Source organism: Ranitomeya imitator, chromosome 4 (assembly GCF_032444005.1).
Source record: "Ranitomeya imitator isolate aRanImi1 chromosome 4, aRanImi1.pri, whole genome shotgun sequence".
NCBI lineage: Eukaryota > Metazoa > Chordata > Amphibia > Anura > Dendrobatidae > Ranitomeya > Ranitomeya imitator.
Window position 1 is genome coordinate 404,572,326 of NC_091285.1, and position 24,239 is coordinate 404,596,564.

At 45.7% G+C, this 24,239-nt stretch overlaps 1 protein-coding gene across 4 annotated transcripts in view; it reads right to left on the reverse strand.

Moving 5' to 3' along the window:
• PLXNA4 (plexin A4) overlaps nucleotides 1–4,917 on the reverse strand; it is a 1,110,285-nt gene extending 1,105,368 nt beyond the window's left edge. For 2 of the 4 annotated variants that reach the window (XM_069765354.1, XM_069765355.1), the window contains exon 1: nucleotides 4,431–4,884. The gene's annotated coding sequence lies outside the window, so the exon portion shown is untranslated. Of the gene's footprint in view, nucleotides 1–4,430 lie in introns of all 4 variants that reach the window. The other 2 variants (XM_069765352.1, XM_069765353.1) reach the window with 2 other exon arrangements.
• Nucleotides 4,918–24,239: the final 19,322 nt, after the last annotated feature.

Sequence of the window (24,239 nt, forward strand, 5' to 3'; positions counted from 1 at the left end):
CCTGCCCTAAGGGGACATGGAAGTCAGAGATACCATCTGGGTTATATGTGTATACTATGTAATCCCGCCATAATACAAGTGAATGTATGTGTTTTATAGCACTACTAGGCTTATCTTATTGAGGCACAGTGTGGCGGTATTATGTGACAGCTTTGTTAGCTCATATATATTGGTGGTGCACAGGCACTGGTACAATCCTCCAGGCAGCCAGAATCTATAGAGCTACTACAGACCAGAAGACAGCAGAGTGGATAGCCAGTGAGAGTGCTCACTGCAGAGAGCAGCCCCCCACCAATGTACCCGTGAGATGGGCACTGAGACCCCACACATGCAGTCTGTCCCTATGTGGGATAGCCAGGTAAGTGCTGTACCCACTGCAGAGAGCAGCCCCCCACCAATGTACCCGTGAGATGGGCACTGAGACCCCACACATGCAGTCTGTCCCTATGTGGGATAGCCAGGTAAGTGCTGTACCCACTGCAGAGAGCAGCCCCCCACCAATGTACCCCTGAGATGGGCACTGAGACCCCACACATGCAGTCTGTCCCTATGTGGAATAGCCAGGTAAGTGCTGTACCCACTGGAGAGAGCATCCCCCCACCAATGTACCTCTGAGATGGGCACTGAGACCCCACACATGCAGTCTGTCCCTATTGGGATAGCCAGGGAAGTGCTGTACCCACTGCAGAGAGCAGCTCCCACCAATGTACCCCTGAGATGGGCACTGAGACCCCACACAAGCAGTGTGTCCCTATTGGGATAGCCAGGGAAGTGCTGTACCCACTGCAGAGAGCAGCTCCCACCAATGTACCCCTGAGATGGGCACTGAGACCCCACACAAGCAGTGTGTCCCTATTGGGATAGCCAGGGAAGTGCTGTACCCACTGCAGAGAGCAGCCCCCCACCAATGTACCCCTGAGATGGGCACTGAGACCCCACACAAGCAGTGCGTCCCTATGTGGGATAGCCAGGTAAGTGCTGTACCCACTGCAGAGAGCAGCCCCCCACCAATGTACCTCTGAGATGGGCACTGAGAGCCCACACATGCAGTCTGTCCCTATTGGGATAGCCAGGGAAGTGCTGTACCCACTGCAGAGAGCAGCTCCCACCAATGTTCCCCTGAGATGGGCACTGAGACCCCACACAAGCAGTGTGTCCCTATGTGGGATAGCCAGGTAAGTGCTGTACCCACTGGAGAGAGCATCCCCCCACCAATGTACCTCTGAGATGGGCACTGAGACCCCACACATGCAGTCTGTCCCTATGTGGGATAGCCATGGAAGTGCTGAACCCACTGCAGAGAGCAGCCCCCCGCCAATGTACCCCTGAGATGGGCACTGAGACCCCACACATGCAGTCTGTCCCTATGTGGGATAGCCAGGTAAGTGCTGTACCCACTGGAGAGAGCATCCCCCCACCAATGTACCTCTGAGATGGGCACTGAGACCCCACACATGCAGTCTGTCCCTATTGGGATAGCCAGGGAAGTGCTGTACCCACTGCAGAGAACAGCTCCCACCAATGTACCCCTGAGATGGGCACTGAGACCCCACACAAGCAGTGTGTCCCTATGTGGGATAGCCAGGGAAGTGCTGTACCCACTGGAGAGAGCATCCCCCCACCAATGTACCTCTGAGATGGGCACTGAGACCCCACACAAGCAGTCTGTCCCTATGTGGGATAGCCAGGGAAGTGCTGTACCCACTGGAGAGAGCATCCCCCCACCAATGTACCTCTGAGATGGGCACTGAGACCCCACACATGCAGTCTGTCCCTATGTGGGATAGCCAGGGAAGTGCTGTACCCACGGCAGAGAGCAGCCCCCCACCAATGTACCCCTGAGATGGGCACTGAGACCCCACACAAGCAGTGCGTCCCTATGTGGGATAGCCAGGGAAGTGCTGTACCCACTGGAGAGAGCATCCCCCCACCAATGTACCTCTGAGATGGGCACTGAGACCCCACACATGCAGTCTGTCCCTATGTGGGATAGCCAGGGAAGTGCTGTACCCACTGGAGAGAGCATCCCCCCACCAATGTACCCCTGAGATGGGCACTGAGACCCCACACAAGCAGTGCGTCCCTATGTGGGATAGCCATGGAAGTGTTCCTCTGTGTAACGTTCCATCTCCTTGCGGTGTGATTGCCTGGCACTTATGTAGACCCTGCAGAGGGGTGCGGGCATTTCATCTGAAGGACATTAGGGACAGTAGTAGCTGGCATCTCTCTGTCGCCTGTCCACCATGCAGCTGCTATGGAGCCTGTGAAATGGAGGGGCTCAGTGCCAGCTCCCATCCCCAGAGGAGCCCACCTCCATGGCCCTGCACTCTCAGGATCTCCCCTTGACCAGACTAGCAGCCATTCTCTCCCCACTTCCCTTGGACAAGAAGCTGGTCTAAGCATTATTTCTCTTCCAGCAGGAGAACAAGCAGCATTAACCCTTTCCTGCTCTTCTATAATCCACTAGGCAACAAGCATTGCCTGCAGTGAAAAGGAGCATTCCTTAACCTGGGCAACCTGCAGTGCATGGATCCAGTCCTGGGCAACCTGCAGTGCATGGATCCAGTCCTGGGCAACCTGCAGTGCATGGATCCAGTCCTGGGCAACCTGCAGTGCATGGATCCAGTCCTTAACCCTTTCACTCCCCTGGGCAACCTGCAGTGCATGGATCCAGTCCTGGGCAACCTGCAGTGCATGGATCCAGTCCTTAACCCTTTCACTCCCCTGGTCAACCTGCAGTGCATGGATCCAGTCCTGGGCAACCTGCAGTGCATGGATCCAGTCCTTAACCCTTTCACTCCCCTGGGCAACCTGCAGTGCATGGATCCAGTCCTTAACCCTTTCACTCTCTTGGGCAACCTGCAGTGCATGGATCCAGTCCTTAACCCTTTCACTCCCCTGGGCAACCTGCAGTGCATGGATCCAGTCCTTAACCCTTTCACTCTCTTGGGCAACCTGCAGTGCATGGATCCAGTCCTTAACCCTTTCACTCTCTTGGGCAACCTGCAGTGCATGGATCCAGTCCTTAACAATTTCACTCCCCTGGGCAACCTGCAGTGCATGGATCCAGTCCTTAACCCTTTTACTTACCTGGTCAACCTGCAGTGCATGGATCCAGTCCTTAACCCTTTTACTTACCTGGTCAACCTGCAGTGCATGGGTCCAGTCCTTAACCCTTTCATTCTACTGGGCAACCTGCACTACAAGAAGTCAGTCCTTAACCCTTTCACTCCCCTGGGCAGCCTACCATACATGGATTCAGTTCTTAAGCCTTTCACTCCACTGCGCAGTACATGAATTAAGTCCTTAACCCTTTCACTCGCCTGGGCAACCTGCAGTATATGTATTCAGTCCTTAACCCTTTCCCTCTCTGGACAATGAGCATTCCTTTCCTTTTCCTACCATAAAGTGCTAGGCAATGAGCATTAACCCTTTTCTCTTCCTATCCAAGGCTGCAAGCATTGCCTGTGTTATCCAAACTGTGCTTTTAACTCTTACTGTGCCTGTCCCCCTGCTATGGAAACCCTTTCCTCACATTAGTATTCCTCTATTTTCTCTTCCTATATAGACATATATAATTGAACAAGTGTGTGTGGGTGTGTGTATATATATATATATATATATATATATATATATATGTATATCTGTTGGATGGCAGCCTATATATCCTAGCTCCCTATCCATCCAAGTATCCGGTCGTACCCTGATCATTTACTTCCATGCTATATCCCCTATATCATTGGTTCCCCTTAGCACATAGGGCAGCTAGCATTTGCAGGTGGGAGATTTGGCCATGTGTATGTGTTGTGTGGGGGTAAAAGGTAATATAATAGATGAAGAACGTATTAGAAGTGTGAATAATATTAGTGTAGTGATTTCATATTGATAGTAATTAGTGCAATTAAGAAACTTGTGTTATTTTAATGGGTAGTGTCGTGATCACCGTGCACCACATAGTGTAAGGGATCCGGGATGTTACTGCAAGGGACAGCGATGCCAGACGAGGGGCACAAGGTTACCCTTTGGGACCCCTCTATATCGGTGATGTGCTGTGTGAACCCTCATGTGTCTTCTTCTGATTATTTTAGCTACAATATAATTTTGTGCAGGGTAATCAGACTTTCTCCATGGGGCCCCATGATTTCTCTGCACACAGGCATGGGCATATGTGGTGCTGTGTTACAGTAGAGCACTATGCCAGTCTTCTCAGATCTCCTGTAATACCGCAATACCCCAGTGCCCAGGAAAGCTAATCCACTGCCGTTACAAGGAGCCAGGGCAGAGGAGGAGAGCGATCCCTAGCTCCAGCTCCCCCAGCCAGGTGCACGGAGTCGCCAGGGCAACGTGCAGGTGCATCTGCCCCCTGGCACAGCGAGTGCCCACCTATATCCAGAGCTGCTGTGCCCCTCCTGCCCCCAGTCCCTCCTTACCTGGGAGATGAGCTTGTGCTTTCAGTGCAGCCGCATTGACACTGCAGATGGTCCCTTCCCCAACATCACAATCCACTAATATTCCAAGAGATCGCCCCAGATCCGCGCGGTGCCCGGCAGCAGGTAGATCCTCTGCGGCAGCAGCCTATAGGGTGGGCGCACACCTCGCTATCTGCATGTATGGAGGAAGGAGAGATCCAGCCTCTTCTCGCTGCCTCCTCTCGATGTGGGGGGAGAGATAGATCCAGGCAGGGACCGGCGACCCCCTAGTGCCCGGTGGACCCTCTCCGCTACAGCAGCTGCTGGCTCCTGCCACCTACAATGCCAGCCCCATACATTCCCTGGACGGTCCTCCCTGGCCGGCTTCTTCTAGAAACATGAAAGTTTGCCGGCTGTCTGTGTGAGTGCAGCCTGGATGGATGGATGTGCTCTAGTGCACAGAGACGCCAGCAATGCCTACAACTTCCAGCTGCCTGGCTTGTGCCGAGTCCTCCCTCCTCCCTACTCACCAGTGACATCTAGGATCTGCAGTCTGATTGGGCTAATTGTACATTTTTATTGCCAGCATCTCAGAAAGGAGACACATATGCTTGCCTTTATTCTCTGCTATGCAGAAGAGCAGGGAGATCTGGACATATTTACTGGCATTGTGCATGCATAGCATACTCCATGGCTGGGTCACAAAGTGATGCCACCAAAGGATGGCAAAACATGGCATGGAGTCAGTAACAGCTGCAGCAGCCCAAAGCTTTTATCACCCAGCCAAGTCCACTATCTCCATGCATTACTCTACCTTCCATTGTGCAGTATGTCAGTTCCCCTAATTTACAACTTGTCATCATCAGGACCAATAATTGTAAATTAACGCCTCTATACAGTGCCCTAAGTAGCCAAATCAATGAATCCAGTGGATGCAAAGAAACCCTCTACTTTGGATCTGGCACATTGTCACGTGCACGTTTGGCCATTTTCTCTCTCCCACATACCTGATAGACTCCTGGTCACCTAAAAGCTATTGATTGGTCCAGATTGATTCTTAGAAGAGATGGAAGATGCCACAAAAGCTCATTGACTTAAAGGGCGTTTTCGATTTCAAAAAATATCTGCCATCAGCTGCAATTTGCTTTCGGTCCCGTTCACACGTTGAGTATTTGGTCAGTATTTTACCTCAGTATTTGGTCAGTATTTTACCTCAGTATTTGGTCAGTATTTTACCTCAGTATTTGGTCAGTTTTTACCTCAGTATTTGGTCAGTATTTTACCTCAGTATTTGGTCACTTTTTTACCACTTTTCCTCTGATTGTTCCTCTCCTGCTTTTGGCTTACAAATACTGAGGTAAAAAAAAACTGACCAAATACTGACCGTGTGCATGTGGCCTAAAAGTAAAAACAAGCCAAGTCTTTGTCACCCTCCAGTGGTCCAGCCATGAGTCTCCGTTGCTGCGTCCTGTGTATGTTATTGTCTGCTGATGTCCCGTTGGCAGCACTGTAGCCAAAAACTCAATCTCAGCGCCTTGTGTCATCACCTCGGGCAGAGCCGCCAAGCTCAGTTGTTGGCTATGGCACTGCAGATAATAGCAGACATCAAGAGCAATGGCAGAAACTCTGCGCTGGACCCACAGAGGATGATTACAGCACAGTTTGGGTTGTTGTTTTTTTAAACAGTGCAGCTGGGGGACAAGGGTCTGCCGAAAACGAAAAACTTATTTTTCTGTCTATGGACCTGTAGTGGGGCAGCTGGGCTTGTTTTTGTGCACTGAGTTGTAATTATCATATATACCCTTTTGGTCTTCATATGATTGCTTGGCCGCTTGATATTGGGGAAACAGTAACAATCGAAAAACAACAATTCTGGGGTTTCAAATTTTTATTTTTTTTTTTGAATGGTGAAAAGGGGGTGATTTAAACTCTTATTTTTAAAATATTTTTTATATCTTTTTTTTTACATTTTTACTTAACTTTTTAGTCCTTTTACTGATGCTCTCCTATGAAGACAAGCCCGGGTTGGGCTACATACAAGGGCTAAAATGCCAGTCATGGGGGCCTTCAGCAGGCTCCCAAACGACATGGTAACTCATCATTTACCCACGAACACGTTGCAGTGGGAAACATAAGAGCCGGAGCGCAAGTAGGCCGTTTAAATTCTGTTGTCAATGGCTGACAATGGCATGAAAAAGTTAATTAGCAACAAGTGGAAGCAATTGGAAATGGAACTACCTCCAGTCGCTGCTGTTACAGGCAGATGGCAGCTGTGTAACCCAGCTGGCATCTACCTCTAATAGAGCAGTGGGAAACATAGCTTACATTGACTATTTCACGCAGTTTGTAGCTCATTTCATTACAAAAGCTTGATTTTAATAAATGTGAGATGCATAAAATGGCCAAAAAAGACAATGCTTTGGATAAACCCCACACTGCTTGTTTGGAGGAGACATGTCTGGCTTCAATTTATAGAATTTAGGAATTTATCTTCCACAAGCAGATTGGGTCATTATTAAAGCCGTCTGTGCACAGTGTAACTGATGAGAGTCGTCCATACTATTCCAGATAGTTAGGGTTTTTTATATTCTACTTAAATGAAAAAAATGTATACAGTGCTCCGCATAAATAAGTATACCCCCTTTGAAAAGTAAGACTTTAATCATTATCTCACTGAACACTAGAGCAGTTTCCAAAATTTCACAATATTGAGTTACTCAAATTTTTTTTAAAACCATATCATGAAAGTAAGGTTATTAATATAACTATTTTAGTTTTACTCAAATTAGTTGATGCAAAAATTTGTGCGCATCTCATCAAAAACAACTACATGCATCTAGTATTTTGTACGATCCCCATGATTTTCAAAACAGCATCAAATCGTCTAAGCATGGAAAGAACAAGTTGGTGACTTATTGTAACATCTATTTTTTTCCATTCTTCAAGATTGACCTCTTTTAGAGCCTTGCATGCTGGATGGAGCATAATGCTCAAATCTCTCCGAATTTCCCATAGGTGTTTAATTGGGTTAAGATCAAGAGACAAAGTTGCCTGCTTAATCACTTTCACCTTGTCCATCTTAAGAAATGCATCAATGGCTTTAGATGTGTGTTTTGGATCATCATCATGTCGGAAAAATGCACGTCTACCAAGGGCACAGAGTGATGGTAGCATCTTCTCTTTCAATATAGAGCAGTACATCTGTGAATTTATGATACCATAAATGAGATGTATCTACTGACACCAGCAGTAATGATGTAACCCCACAAAAGGACACTGCCTCCACCATGTTTCACTATAGGCACCATTCATTTTTTTTTTAATTCCTTACCTATGCAACGCCATAGTGTTTGGAAGATATGAGTTCCAAAAAGATTTATCTTCTAATCACTCCATAGCATAAAGTCCAAGTAATCTTCATAATTTTCATCATAGGCTCTGGAAAATTCTAGGTGGACTTTTTTGTGAATGGGCTGTAGGAGAGGTTTCCTATGTGGACGACACCTATGTCATTCCTTTGCAGTGTACGCTGTATTATATTCTAGAAAATGCCCCACTTTGGCTTTGTACTTCTTTAGCTAAGTAGAAAAAAATAGTAGTAAAGCGTTACAATATGTCAAATGGCATAAATATGAATAAGGGCCAAGCAGGAACGAGACCACAACTAATGGAAACACAGCCACAGGGAGTTTAATTAATGTAATTTCCAGGTCAGTTAAAAGAGATGCCACACCATTATTGGCACAGAGTGGAAAAACATGCGCCTATACGTTGCATGCATTCAAACATATACTCCAGTTCATCTCTTAAGGTTTTTATTTAGCTAACTGCTGTGAATGTGCATATCAATTTTCTTCAACCCCTCTCCTGTTTAGTTATTAACTTCCGTAGTTGGCGTGGACGTCTCTGCGTGATGGCTGCATTCCCATCTTTGTTAATTTTTTGTATCACTTTTGCTACAGTATTCTGTTGTGATAGGCAATTCAGTATCACAATGGACATTGCGATCAGAGCACATACAGTGATCTGACAATAACCCAAAATAATAGAACGAGCTCTGAGACGTGGAAACTCTGTAGACCGCAATTCCTGATCCTCTCCAAACACAACTAGAGGCAGCTGTGGATTGCGCCTAACGCTCCCTATGCAACTCGGCACAGCCTGAGAAACTAACTAGCCTGAAGATAGAAAAGTAAGCCTACCTTGCCTCAGAGAAATACCCCAAAGGAAAAGGCAGCCCCCCACATATAATGACTGTGAGTAAGATGAAAAGACAAACGTAGGGATGAAATAGATTCAGCAAAGTGAGGCCCGATATTCTAGACAGAACGAGGATAGGAAAGATAACTTTGCGGTCTACACAAAACCCTAAAGAAAACCACGCAAAGGGGGCAAAAAGACCCTCCGTACCGAACTAACGGCACGGAGGTACACCCTTTGCGTCCCAGAGCTTCCAGCAAAACAAATAGACAAGCTGGACAGAAAAAATAGCAACAAATAGCAAAGAAGCACTTAGCTATGCAGAGCAGCAGGCCACAGGAATGATCCAGAGAAACACAAGTCCAACACTGGAACATTGACAGGAAGCATGGATCAAAGCATCAGGTGGAGTTAAGTAGAGAAGCAGCTAACGACCTCACCAGATCACCTGAGGGAGGAAACTCAGAAGCCGCAGTACCACTTTCCTCCACAAACGGAAGCTCCCAGAGAGAATCAGCCGAAGTACCACTTGTGACCACAGGAGTGAACTCTGCCACAGAATTCACAACAGTACCCCCCCTTGAGGAGGGGTCACCGAACCCTCACCAGAGCCCCCAGGTCGACCAGGATGAGCCACATGAAAGGAACGAACAAGATCGGGAGCATGGACATCAGAGGCAAAAACCCAGGAATTATCTTCCTGAGCATAACCCTTCCATTTAACCAGATACTGGAGTTTCCGTCTTGAAGCACGAGAATCCAAAATCTTCTCCACAATATACTCCAATTCCCCCTCCACCAAAACCGGGGCAGGAGGATCAACAGATGGAACCATAGGTGCCACGTATCTCCGCAACAATGACCTATGGAATACGTTATGTATGGAAAAAGAATCTGGAAGGGTCAGACGAAAAGACACAGGATTAAGAACCTCAGAAATCCTATACGGACCAATAAAACGAGGTTTAAACTTAGGAGAGGAAACCTTCATAGGAATATGACGAGAAGATAACCAAACCAGATCCCCAACACGAAGTCGTGGACCCACACGGCGTCTGCGATTAGCGAAAAGTTGAGCCTTCTCCTAGGACAAGGTCAAATTGTCCACTACCTGAGTCCAAATCTGCTGCAACCTGTCCACCACAGTATCCACACCAGGACAGTCCGAAGACTCAACCTGTCCTGAAGAGAAACGAGGATGGAACCCAGAATTGCAGAAAAACGGCGAAACCAAGGTAGCCGAGCTGGCCCGATTATTAAGGGCGAACTCAGCCAAAGGCAAAAAGGACACCCAGTCATCCTGATCAGCAGAAACAAAGCATCTCAGATATGTTTCCAAGGTCTGATTGGTTCGTTCGGTCTGGCCATTAGTCTGAGGATGGAAAGCCGAGGAAAAAGACAAGTCAATGCCCATCCTACCACAAAAGGCTCGCCAAAACCTCGAAACAAACTGGGAACCTCTGTCAGAAACAATATTCTCTGGAATGCCATGCAAACGAACCACATGCTGGAAGAACAAAGGCACCAAATCAGAGGAGGAAGGCAATTTAGACAAGGGTACCAGATGGACCATCTTAGAAAAGCGATCACAGACCACCCAAATGACTGACATCTTTTGAGAAACGGGAAGGTCAGAAATAAAATCCATAGAGATATGTGTCCAAGGCCTCTTCGGAACCGGTAAGGGCAAAAGCAACCCACTGGCACGAGAACAGCAGGGCTTAGCCCGAGCACAAATCCCACAGGACTGCACAAAAGTACGCACATCCCACGACAGAGATGGCCACCAAAAGGATCTAGCCACTAACTCTCTGGTACCAAAGATTCCAGGATGACCAGCCAACACCGAACAATGAAGTTCAGAGATAACTCTATTCGTCCACCTATCAGGGACAAACAGTTTCTCCGCTGGGCAACGATCAGGTTTATTAGCCTGAAATTTTTGCAGCACCCGCCGCAAATCAGGGGAGATGGCAGACACATTTACTCCTTCCTTGAGGATACCCGCCGGCTCAGATAAACCTGGAGAGTCGGGCACAAAACTCCTAGACAGAGCATCCGCCTTCACATTTTTAGAGCCCGGAAGGTACGAAATCACAAAGTCAAAACGGGCAAAAAACAACGACCAACGAGCTTGTCTAGGATTCAAGCGCTTGGCAGACTCGAGATAAGTCAAGTTCTTATGATCAGTCAATACCACCACGCGATGCTTAGCTCCTTCAAGCCAATGACGCCACTCCTCGAATGCCCACTTCATGGCCAGCAACTCTCGGTTGCCCACATCATAATTTCGCTCAGCAGGCGAAAACTTCCTGGAAAAGAAAGCGCATGGTTTCATCACTGAGCAACCAGAACCTCTCTGTGACAAAACAGCCCCTGCTCCAATCTCAGAAGCATCAACCTCGACCTGGAACGGAAGAGAAACATCTGGTTGACACAACACAGGGGCAGAAAAAAAACGACGCTTCAACTCTTGAAAAGCTTCCACAGCAGCAGAAGACTAATTGACCAAATCAGCACCCTTCTTTGTCAAATCGGTCAATGGTTTGGCAACACTAGAAAAATTGCAGATGAAGCGACGCTAAAAATTAGCAAAGCCCAGGAACTTTTGCAGACTTTTCAGAGATGTCGGCTGAGTCCAATCATGGATGGCTTGGACCTTAACCGGATCCATCTCGATAGTAGAAGGGGAAAAGATGAACCCCAAAAATGAAACCTTCTGCACACCAAAGAGACACTTTGATCCCTTCACAAACAAAGAATTAGCACGCAGGACCTGAAAAACCATTCTGACCTGCTTCACATGAGACTCCCAATCATCCGAGAAGATCAAAATGTCATCCAAGTACACAATCAGGAATTTATCCAGGTACTCACGGAAGATGTCATGCATAAAGGATTGAAACACTGATGGAGCATTGGCAAGTCTGAACGGCATCACTAGAAATTCAAAATGACCCTCGGGCGTATTAAATGCAGTTTTCCATTCATCGCCTTGCCTGATTCTCACCAGATTATACGCACCACGAAGATCTATCTTAGTGAACCAACTAGCCCCCTTAATCCGAGCAAACAAATCAGATAACAATGGCAAGGGGTACTGAAATTTAACAGTGATCTTATTGAGAAGGCGGTAATCTATACACGGTCTCAGCGAACCATCCTTCTTGGCTACAAAAAAGAACCCTGCTCCTAATGGCGACGATGACGGGCATATGCCCCTTCTCCAGGGATTCCTTCACATAACTGCGCATAGCGGTGTGCTCAGGCACGGATAAATTAAACAGTCGATCTTTTGGGAATTTACTACCAGGAATCAAATTGATAGCACAATCACAATCCCTATGCGGAGGCAGGGCATCGGACTTGGGCTCATCAAATACATCCCGATAATCAGACAAGAACTCTGGAACCTCAGAAGGGGTGGATGACGAAATTGACAGAAATGGAACATCACCATGTACCCCCTGACAACCCCAGCTGGACACCAACATGGAATTCCAATCCAATACTGGATTATGGGCTTGTAGCCATGGCAACCCCAACACGACCACATCTTGCAGATTATGCAACACCAGAAAGTGAATAACCTCCTGATGTGCAGGAGCCATGCACATGGTCAGCTGGGTCCAGTATTGAGGCTTATTCTTGGCCAAAGGTGTAGCATCAATTCCTCTCAATGGAATAGGACACTGCAAGGGCTCCAATAAAAACCCACAACGTTTAGCATAATCCAAGTCCATCAAATTCAGGGCAGCGCCTGAATCCACAAACGCCATGACAGAATACGACGACAAGGAGCATATCAAGGTAACGGACAGAAGAAATTTTGACTGTACAGTACCAATGGCGGCAGACCTAGCGAACCGCTTAGTGCGCTTAGGACAATCAGAGATAGCATGAGTGGAATCACCACAGTAGAAACACAGCCCATTCAGACGTCTGTGTTCTTGCCGTTCAACTCTGGTCATAGTCCTATCGCACTGCATAGGCTCAGGTTTAAGCTCAGGTAATACCGCCAAATGGTACACAGATTTACGCTCACGCAAGCGTCGACCGATCTGAATGGCCAAAGACATAGACTCATTCAAACCAGCGGGCATAGGAAATCCCACCATGACATCCTTAATGGCTTCAGAGAGACCCTTTCTGAAAATGGCTGCAAGCGCAGATTCATTCCATTGAGTGAGCACGGACCATTTTCTAAATTTCTGGCAATATAGCTCTATCTCATCCTGAGCCTGACAAAGAGCCAGCAAATTTTTTTCTGCCTGATCTACTAAATTAGGCTCATCGTACAGCAATCCAAGCGCCAGGAAAAACGCATCGATATCACTCAATGCAGGATCTCCTGACGCAAGAGAAAATGCCCAGTCCTGAGGGTCGCCACGCAAAAAAGAAATGACGATCCTAACCTGTTGCGCTGGGTCACCAGAGGAGCGAGGTTTCAAAGCCAGAAACAGTTTACAATTATTCTTGAAACTCAGAAATTTAGTTCTATCTCCAAAAAACAAATCTGGAATAGGAATTCTCGGTTCTAACAAAGAATTCTGAACCACAAAATTTTGAATATCTTGAACTCTTGCCGTGAGCTGATCTACACATGAAGACAGACCTTTAATGTCCATTGTAACACCTGTGTCGTGAACCACCCAAATGTCTAGGGGAAAAAAAAGACAAATCACAGTGCAAAGGAAAAAAAATGGTCTCAGAACTTCTTTTTTCCCTCTATTGAGAATCATTAGCACTTTTGGCTTCCTGTACTGTTGTGATAGGCAATTCAGTATCACAATGGACATAGCGATCAGAGCACATACAGTGATCTGACAATAACCCAAAATAATAGAACGAGCTCTGAGACGTGGAAACTCTGTAGACCGCAATTCCTGATCCTCTCCAAACACAACTAGAGGCAGCTGTGGATTGCGCCTAACGCTCCCTATGCAACTCGGCACAGCCTGAGAAACTAACTAGCCTGAAGATAGAAAAGTAAGCCTACCTTGCCTCAGAGAAATACCCCAAAGGAAAAGGCAGCCCCCCACATATAATGACAGTGAGTAAGATCTAAAGACAAACGTAGGGATGAAATAGATTCAGCAAAGTGAGGCCCGATGTTCTAGACAGAACGAGGATAGGAAAGATAACTTTGCGGTCTACACAAAACCCTAAAGAAAACCACGCAAAGGGGGCAAAAAGACCCTCCGTACCGAACTAACGGCACGGAGGTACACCCTTTGCGTCCCAGAGCTTCCAGCAAAACAAATAGACAAGCTGGACAGAAAAAATAGCAACAAATAGCAAAGAAGCACTTAGCTATGCAGAGCAGCAGGCCACAGGAATGATCCAGAGAAACACAAGTCCAACACTGGAACATTGACAGGAAGCATGGATCAAAGCATCAGGTGGAGTTAAGTAGAGAAGCAGCTAACGACCTCACCAGATCACCTGAGGGAGGAAACTCAGAAGCCGCAGTACCACTTTCCTCCACAAACGGAAGCTCCCAGAGAGAATCAGCCGAAGTACCACTTGTGACCACAGGAGTGAACTCTGCCACAGAATTCACAACAGTATTCTAACTGATAAGTAAAGCTTTGCTGATCTTTTTTGTATTCACTTTTCTTGTGAAAAGAAATTCTTTTCTTTATCAGGTCTTATGACATTTCTCTTCCATGTGGTACTATTGCTGACAGCATGAAATGGGAAGGGTTTTTTATGTAAGGTCCTTTTAAAAATCAACTGTCTGCTGGACAACTGATTAATAAATAATCAGACTTCCCTGTGGTTGAAGTCTTGTTAAATTCCTGTTAATTAGAATTTTGAAGCACGAACTTTAGCTTTCCACCTTAGACTTCCATTGGGGTGCACTCATTTTTGCAGCAGGGTCTTGAATTAATTTCTTAGGAAAATTACTATTTTTGGTGTGGTGTACCAAATTTTTTTGCAAACAGTCGCCCACATTTGTTGAAGTATTTTGTAGCATGTATCCCATACAAAATGTTCATTCTAAAAGCAAATAAAGGAATTTCTGACAAACCTGTTGAGGCGCATTTATTTAGGCTGAATCTATATATTGAAACTGCAACGCCAAGAAGGAAAAAGTTAAAAAGCTGTGGGATTGCAAAAATCAATGGATACATTTTTAACATGCTAATGATGAAAAGGAAGAAACATTTCAAAGCATCTTGACTTATTCAATATAGAGTATGAGTGCCACGTGCAGGATTACATTCGTTTACAGAGCTTTCATGCTATCATTGAGATTATTAATAGTTGTCTCAGGAATGTTCTGCCATGCTGAATGCAATTGAGTTTGCAAATCATCAAGATCTCCTGTTCACAGCTCCTTTAGCAATTGCCAACCAGTAATGCCCTAGGTGTGCTCAAAGGGAGACAAGTCTGGAAATGCTGGAGGGTGTGGTAGTATACAGTGCTAAGGAGACTGACTAGAAGAAAAGAGTAGTTTTTATGTGTTTTTGTAGACTACTGTTGAAGTGCGATAATCTGAGTGTACTATGTCCTCTGTGCGGTTAGCTCTAGTGGTGAGTCTTCTATTGCTGTGAAAATACAGTTGTGTGAAAAAGTGTTTGACCCCTTCCTGATTTCCTATTCTTTTGCATGTTTGTCACACTTAAATGTCCCAGATCACCAAATAAATTTAAATATTAGACAAATATAAGATAACACAAGTAAACACAAAATGAAGTTTTTGAATGAATGTCTGTATTATTAAGGGAAAAAGAAATCCAAACCTACAGGGCCTTGTTTGAAAAAGTGATTGCCCCTAAACCTAATTACTGGTTGGGCCACCCTTAGCAGCAACAACTGCAATCAAGTGTTTGCGATAACTGGCAATGAGTCTTTTACATCGCTGTGGAAGAATTTTTCCCCACTCATCTTTGCAGAATTGTTGGAGGGTTACCAAGCATGAACCTCCTTTTTAAAGTCATGCCACAGCATCTCAATCGGATTAAGGTCAGGACTTTTGACTAGGCCACTAAAAAGTCTTTATTTTGTTTTTCTTAAGCCATTCAGTGGTTGAATTGCTGGTGTGTTTTGGATCATTGCCCTGTTGCATAACCCAAGTGCGCTTCAGCTTGAGGTCACAAACACATTGCCTGGCATTCTCCTTCAGGATTTTTTGGAAGACAACAGAAATCATGGTTCCATTTACCACAGCAAGTCTTCCAGGTCTTGAAGCTGCAAAACAGCCTCAGACCATCACACTACCACCACCATATTTGACTGTTGGTATGATGTTCCTGTTCTGTAATGCCTTGTTACTTCTATGCCAGATGTAATGGACATACAGCTTCCAAAAAGTTCAAGTTTAGTCTCGCCAGTCCATAGTGTATTCTTCCAAAAGTCTTGGGGATCATCAAGATGTTTTCTGGTAAAAATGAGATGATCCTTTATGTTCTTATTGCTCAGAAGTGGTTTTCATCTTAGAACTCTGCCATGCAGGCCATTTTTACCCAGTCTCTTTCTTATGGTGGAGTCATGAACACTGACCATAACTGAGGCAAGTGAGGCAGTACTTTGGATATTCTGGGGGGTCTTTTGTGACCTCTTGGATAAGTTGTCATTGCACACTTGGGGTAATTTTGGTCAGCAGGCCGCTTCTGCGAAGGTTCACCACTGTTCCATGTTTTTGCCATTTGTAATGACTTTATAACCTTTTCCAGACTGACAGATCTGACAAATCTGAATTTGTTTCCCATTCGTTCCAAAATTTCTTTGGAACGCGGCATGATGTCTAACTTTTGAGGATATTTTGGTCTACTTCACTTCGTCATGCAGATCCTATTTAAGTGATTTCTTGCTTGAGAACAGGTGTGGCAGTAATCAGGCCTGCGTGTGGCTTGGGAATTTGAACTCAGCTTCCCAAAGATGTGATAAACCACAGTTAATTTATGTGTTTTTTTGGGTGGGGTGGGGGCAATAACTTTTTCACCCTGGGCCCTGTAGGCTTGGATTTCATTCTCCCTAAAAAACTGCATTTTGTGTTTTCTTGTGTTATCTTTCTGTAATATTTACATATGTTTGGTGATCTGAAACAAAAGTTTGACAAACATGCAAAAGAATAGGAAATCGGGTAGGGGGCAAACACTTTTTCACATAAATGTATGTCAGCCTGTAGGGAACAAGGAAAGGATGAGCAGTGCTGAGCTCAAACACAGGGAAGTATATGTTTGGGTCTGGTCAGGGTCGTGATACATTTAATATTAAGGAGGCCTGTTTGCCTGAATGTCTGAATTGATACTTCAGTTGTGTATTATTTAATACATAATAGAGATGCACCAGGAATGGATAGGGTGCTGGGCTGTTTGTCAGCAGGGTCCTGTACAGTGTGGCAGGGCATTTGATGTTCAGGGTCTATAGAAGCAAGAGTAAAGCTCTTTGGTGGAAAGTGTAAAAGGCCTTGAGGTCAGAGTCTGGACATGTAGGAGTAACACAGTCCTAGAAAGTAGGGCTTAAGATAGGGAAAGAGGACTCTACAGGATACAAACACTTTATATTTACTTGGAATTGAAAAACAGGTTTAGGACTATGTGCAGCAACACAGTCCTGGACATGATCCCCATAGAGAGACTGTGGAGAGAGCAAAGACCTGAGATAAAAGGTTAAACCATTATTCACTGTTTTATTTCTTATATTATGAAAAACATTAGACATAAATATGATGTATTATTAGATGTAAATCTCATTCAAAAGCATTTTGTTACCATGGCAACATTAATAATGGAATATATTCACACTCTTCCTGGTATGCTGAAAAATAAAATGATGAAATCACTCCAATTCACTTTTCTGAAAAAGAAATATATATATATATATATATATATATATATATATATATATATATATATATATATACATATATGCCCCCTGCAGCATACACAGCTTATTGTAGGGTGGAAATTCATCAATTCATGACTCTTCAGTGTGTAGAGATGTGTGTGACTTTTTACCAGATTGTAATAATTAGGGGACCTTAATATTTCAAAAGTTTGACCGTTAAAGTCACTTTCTCTCTGTGCCATACCTCATACAGTCAAAGATGTGTGCAAGATTTGATCAAGCTGGATTTGTTACTGTTATGGGCATCGTTAGGCACTAACATGTACATTCACGCTCAAATATATACACACATTTATGCACAAAGTTACAGGACAAGGTCTTCAAATCAAGGAACATGTTACTGGCGATGAAGACATGGCTCGTACATAGCCTGGTCTTTTCCGTGGTAACATATGCATGCAAAATCTGGATAATAAAGAAACAAGACAGAAAAAGAATAAACGCCTTGAGACCTCGAGAAGGATGTTACAATACCATGGATGAAGAACAAACAAATCAATTTGGAACGAATCAAGCCAGACATGTCACTCAAAACAAGGATCACTAAACTAAAACTTGCCTAATTAAGACACATCATATGAAGACAGCAATCATGGGAGAAGGACATAATGATTGGAAGAATAGAGGGAACAAGGCAAAGAGGAAGACCAGCAACCAGATGGCTTGATACTATCAAGTTAATAGTGGAGAAGACCCTTGTGGACCTATCTAGGCTTGCACAAGATCGATATTTCTACAGATCGCTCAACCATCAAGTCTCCATGGCTCGATATCGAGACAAAGGCTGTTAATAAGAAACCAAAAAACATACAGTACATTTCAGATCTCAGCACTTCTCCAGCTAGCAGTGATGTGCCAACTGGAGCAGTGAGAAAGCTTTCCCCTCCTTCTTCTTTTCTCTGACTCAAGTGTATGTAATGCTGTCTGCCATGTGTCAGAGAAGAATATCTTCTATGTAATGTTCACCTTTCACCAGCTGATGGCAGATAATATTACATGAAAACTAATGTACAATAGGGCAAAGGAGAAGAGCAGGAGATGAGACAGGAGAGATGGCACAGGGGACAGGTGTCAACCCATAAATCCCCACTTGTTTTATGCTGCAGATTTGAATCTAGTAGTGAAGTGAGGGATAAGACTTCATATTATAGTTACTCATATCTATGATTTTGGAACGTGATGTAAACAATTACTCCTATTTGAATGTCATTCTAGGGTTTGTTCATGCAATTAACCATACATATTGTGTAGTTACAATATTTAGACCCTTTAACATGACCAATTCCGGACAGAGTGAAATGCACTGTTTCTGAACTTGCACTTAACTTGTCAGTGTGTGGAGCTGTGCTCAATCAATTTCTATAATTGATGTGGTAAGAGTCTCAAACATCAGTTAATTAATTCAGCACGGTTACATGAAAATGGCAACTTAGGGAGTGGAACATTTTGCAATAAGCAACAGAAGTCATTGCAACACCCCAGGTAACCGGTTGTTACAGTGGTATTGCCTTCCTCTCGAGGAGGGTGATGCCATGCTTGGAAGCGAGAAGGATCCCTTTAACAGTTAACCAGTACATGCAACTTCCCTATATATTCTGGCTGGAGGAGTTAGTCAGATTGTGTGAGACAGTGAAGGAGGAAGGAGCCGAGGAGAAGTGAGGAGCTCGAGGGGAGTAGCGACTGAGCTCCCTCCACGCTGAAGCGCAGAGACCGGACACAAGGAATCCAAGGCTGAGTGGGACTTCATGCCCCACAGCAGAAACTGGAGGGCAGGAGATTGAAAGTTACTTGCCCACATCTGCACCCTAAGGTACAGCTACATACAGAGCCAGGAGTCATCGTAAATAGAGGCACCTGTAAAACGGCTCGCGTTGCCTACCATGCGGGTACCGTCCCAGGACAGAGAGTGAGAGAGGACCTTGAAAGAAGCCACAGGCAGCAAGGGACTATAATACAGCGCAGAGTGGAATGCTCTTAATCCCACCTGGTTAAGGGGATCCGTAATCATTTCTAGGCTGCCTGGACCTCACCATCACCTGTTAACGGTACCTTGGACTGTGGCTTCCCACCACCAGTAAAAGGTAAAGCGACTGCAACCTTGTGTCCTCTGATTCTTTCTGGCACCACACCATCTTTGCCTACTACACTGGGAGCCCTGGAAACCCAGCTTCACCTGTGGGAAGCCATACCATCCTTGTTGCAGTGCCATCACCTCCAGAGGACCCCTTTTAGCAGCGTTGGTCATCCCTGACTGAATACCACAGGTGGTGGTGTCACGAACATTCTTATTCCTAAAAACCCTTTTGAAGTCCTTCCCTTTAAGTTGGACGCCCAGGGCCACAGACCGGGTCGCTGCCATGGTGACTTCCCCTTTAATGACCACCGGACCGGTACTAAGCAGCCCCTAGGACCTGGTGGGCGCTCCATCATCGCAGAACATCTATATGTCTAACATGAATTTTTGGATACAAAGTCGCATAGTGGTTATTGCATTATGTTGTGAACCAATAATTAAATGTTGCATTGCAATTGTATGTAAATATATGTAGTGTAATGTTTCTGTAATGCAATGATCACAGGAGCAATCTTGTGCAATCTTGGCTAGAGGAACAGCCTTGCTAGAACGCAGAACTCACATGCAGCAGCCAGAGTAGTCATAAGCAACACTTTCAATATATGCCAGCAACTCACCAAAGTGGATGATTGAGTTTGACCCATACCAAATTGAGAATAATGCACCATTTTTTTTAGTTTTCTCCTTTTATACATATATAGAAACGTGCGTAATTACCGCTATGGTTTTCTGACTAGCCTGTGATTTTTAGCCTGCATTTTTTATACAGAAAAAAAATGCGTTAAAAAAATGAAAATATGATCATATCCTGAATAGTGTTGAGCCACCTCCCTAGGGTTCGGTTCGGTTCGTCGAACAGGGAGGTGTTCACCGAACTGTTCGTCGAACGTTCGACGAACACCGTCGAACCCCATTGAAACCAATGGCAGGCAAACACAAACACATACAAACACATGGAAAACACATAGAAAACACCTTAAAAGGTGTCCAAAAGCTGACAAACTGCTCAGAAGACACAACAAACACATGGAAAAGTCACAACTACATATAGTCATGTGAAAAGAAAAGAGGTGGAGTAAAAGGAGGAGGAGACACAGATATAGGCATGTCATGCCCTTCTAAAATCAAGAAAGGCTGGAGTAAAAATCTAAACTCACTCTACCAACACCCAGACGTCTTGACAAAAAAAATAAAAAAATAAATATCTTTAGGTAGAATGGCAGCGGGTCCATTCAGAACACTTTCCTTAGAAGACGTAGTGGTACCCCGTTGGGAGTTGTGCCAAAAAATGAACCCAACACATTCAGACTAATCCACCATTTATCATATCCAAGGGGCAGGTCAGTAAACAACAACATTGACGCGGAACCAAGTACAGTACTATGTACTGTACCTCCTTTGACGAGGCTATCAGGGGGGTCAAGAAGTTGGTAAGGGGCACCCTAATGGCCAAAACAGTCATTGAGGGGGCGTTCCGGTTACTACCTGTGCCTCTGAATAGTGTCCTCCCATTGGGCTGTTTGCCCATGGGGTGCTCCATATCCTGCTCACTATTTGAGGCGTTTAGTTGCTTCCTCGAATGTGTCGTCATGGACGTTTGTAAGGGTGGCACATATTATCCATTACCTCGACGACTTATGCCTGGGCCCAAAAGATTTGCCACAGTGTGAAAACACGCGGTAGTCCACCTGTGAGAAGGAGAGAGCTGGAGGGAGAGTGGACACCCAAGAGCCGAGGGGTTAGATTGAGAAAGGAAGAAGGCGGTGTAGCTTGCTTCATGGGTGAAGTACGCTGCTGAGTAGCACCAAATTCTACTAGGCCCAAAAGGATTTCCTGGGCTAGATGCCGTTGCAAAATAGTAGTTAGGTAAACAGGTGGTGTAGCTTGCTTCATGGGTGGGGTACGCTGCTGAGTATCACTAAATTCTACCATGCCCAAAAGGATTTCCTGGGCTAGATGCCGTTAAAAAATAGTACTTAGGTAAACAGGCGGTGTAGCTTGCTTCATGGGTGAAGTACGCTGCGGAGTAACAATTCTATTAGGCCCAAAAGAATTTCCTGGGTTACATGCCATTAAAAATAGTACTTAGGTAAACAGGCGCTGGGTAGCTGGGCTACTCTGCTGACTAGCAGATACTGAAGCTTTGGAGCAGACCTCTGAATCCCAGGCCATAGTATGAGGAAACAACTCTGCAGACCACCCCACTCACCTGGAATTGACAATGGCAACGTCATGTAAAACTCAGCAAGGGGACTAAATAAAAGAGTCTCCATTTTTTCCACAAATTCGGCCACAGACACCACTTAAGGGGCATCAATTTTGCCAGAGTTTTTTAAAACGGTTGGTGAAGTGATTTTCAAAAATCATCAAGCTTTTAGTCTCTCCAAGATGACACAGGGGTAGAAAAATCCTTGCGGATCCAGGATTTGTTCATGTTGATGAACGTTAGTCTGTCTACATTGTCACTGAACAGCCACGTATGCTTATCTGTCAGCACACCACCAGCAGCGCTGAACACACGTTCAGAGAGAACGCTGGCTGCAGGGCACGACAAGATCTCCAAGGCAAGAGTGGCGAGCTCAGGCCATTTTTCAAGATTAGAAGCCCAAAATGCGCAAGGGTCCAGTTCCACAGTCATGGCATCGATGTTAACTTGGAGATACTCTTGTACCATCCTCTCTAGGCGTTGGCTGTGCGTCAGACTTCTTGTCTTCTGTGGCCTTGCAAAGGATGGTCTAAAAAAATCTTTAAACGATTGGAAAAAATTGCTGTTACCACCAGATACGATGTTACTGTTATGGTTTGAGTGATGACTCGATAGTCCCACGGTTGGCAAGTTAGAACTCAGAGATTCACTACGTGCACCACTGGTGTTTTGTGGAAAAGCAGATGTTAGATTCTGTAACAGTCTCTGCTTATACTCCTGCATGCGTGAATCCCTTTCTATGGCAAGAATTATTTAGCCAAATTTACTTTTTTACTGGGGATCTAAGAGTGTGGCAACCCAGTAGTCGGCATTACTTCGGATTCTGACAATCCGAGGGTCATGTTGCAGGTAGTGCAGAAAGAAGGCACTCATGTGTCTTGCGCATCCAGGAGGACCAAGTCCTTGTTGTCTTGGTGGTGGTGAGGTGAGAATCATACTTCCTTCGTCTGCCCTCTCCCCCCAACCTCGCACAACAGACCTTCTTCCTTGCCTCCTGCACCTTCCTCAACAGTTTGGCTGCTACCATGCGCCCTCGGTAATCCCTCTCCCCCAGCCTCCAATGCCAGCCGCCTTGGTGCTGCCAACCTTCTTGACCTTGGAGATATGATCCCTTCTGCATACGACTCTCCTGTTCCTCCTCCTCCTCTTTTTCCACCACCTGACTCCGAACACTGTCTAAGGTGTGCTCCAGCATGTAAATCACCGGAATGGTCATGCTGATAATGGCATCGTCAGCACTAAACATCTTCGTTGCTATTTAAAAACTGTGCAGAAGGGTGCATAGGTCCCTGATCTGAGACCACTCCTGCAGCGTGATTTGCCCCACCTCTTGATCTCGTTGGCCCAGGCTATACGTCATAACGTATTGCAGCAGGGCTCGTCGGTGCTGCCACAGTCGCTGCAACATGTGCAGAGTTGAATTCCACCGAGTGGGCACATCGCATTTCAGCCGGAGAACTGGCAGGCTCAACGACTTCTGTAGAGATGCAAGTCATCGAGCTGCGGGATGCAAACGGCGGAAGTGAGCACACAGCGACCGTGCCCTCTGCAGAAGCCCATCTAGTCTGGGATAGTAAGATAAAAATTGCTGGACAACCAGGTTCAAAACGTGAGCCATACGAGGCACGTGTGTGACATTGCCCCGGCAAAGGGCGGCACCCAGGTTTGCAGCATTGTCGCACACAGCCTTCCCTGGCTGCAGGTTGAGTGGAGACAACCATTGATGGAACTCGGTCTCCAGAGCTAACCACAACTCCTCAACTGTGTGACTCACATTTCCCAGACATTTCAATGTAAACACTGCCTGATGCCGTTGAGCCCTGGTGACAGCATAATGAGGAGGTGTGCAGGATTCCTTCTGCGCAGTTACAACGCGGGTGGCATTACCAGACAGGCTTTGGGTGCATGTGGAGGACTGAGAGGAGGTTGAGGAGGCAGAAGCAGTGGAGGAACTTCTAGATACAGAGGATCGACGAGCAACTTGTGGCGATGGCAAGACTTGGACAGCAGCCCCTTCTCCTGATGTCGCCATAGTTACCCAGTGCCCAGTCACCAACATGTAACGCCCCTGTCCATGTCTACTCGTCCAAATGTCTGTGGTGAAATGCACCCTGTCACACACAGATTTTCTCAAGGAAGCGGTGATGTTGTGTGCAACATGCTGGTGTAGCGCAGGCACAGCTTTCTTTGAGAAGTAGTGGCGACTGGGAATCTGGTACGTGGGCACTGCGACGGACATAAGGTCTCGAAAATCCTCTGTGTCCACCAGGCGGAAAGGCAGCATTTCTGTAGCCAACAGCTTGCAGATGGAGAAATTCAACCTTTTAGCTTTGTCATGGCTAGGAGGAAATGGTCTTTTACTTGTCCACATCTTAGGGACTGAGGGCTGGCTGCTGTGCTTAGACGGAGTGGAGTAGGGTGTCCCCTGCAAACTGCTGGTCTGTGAGGAAGGTGCAGGCGAAGATGTTATGTTGCCTTGATCAAAATGTGG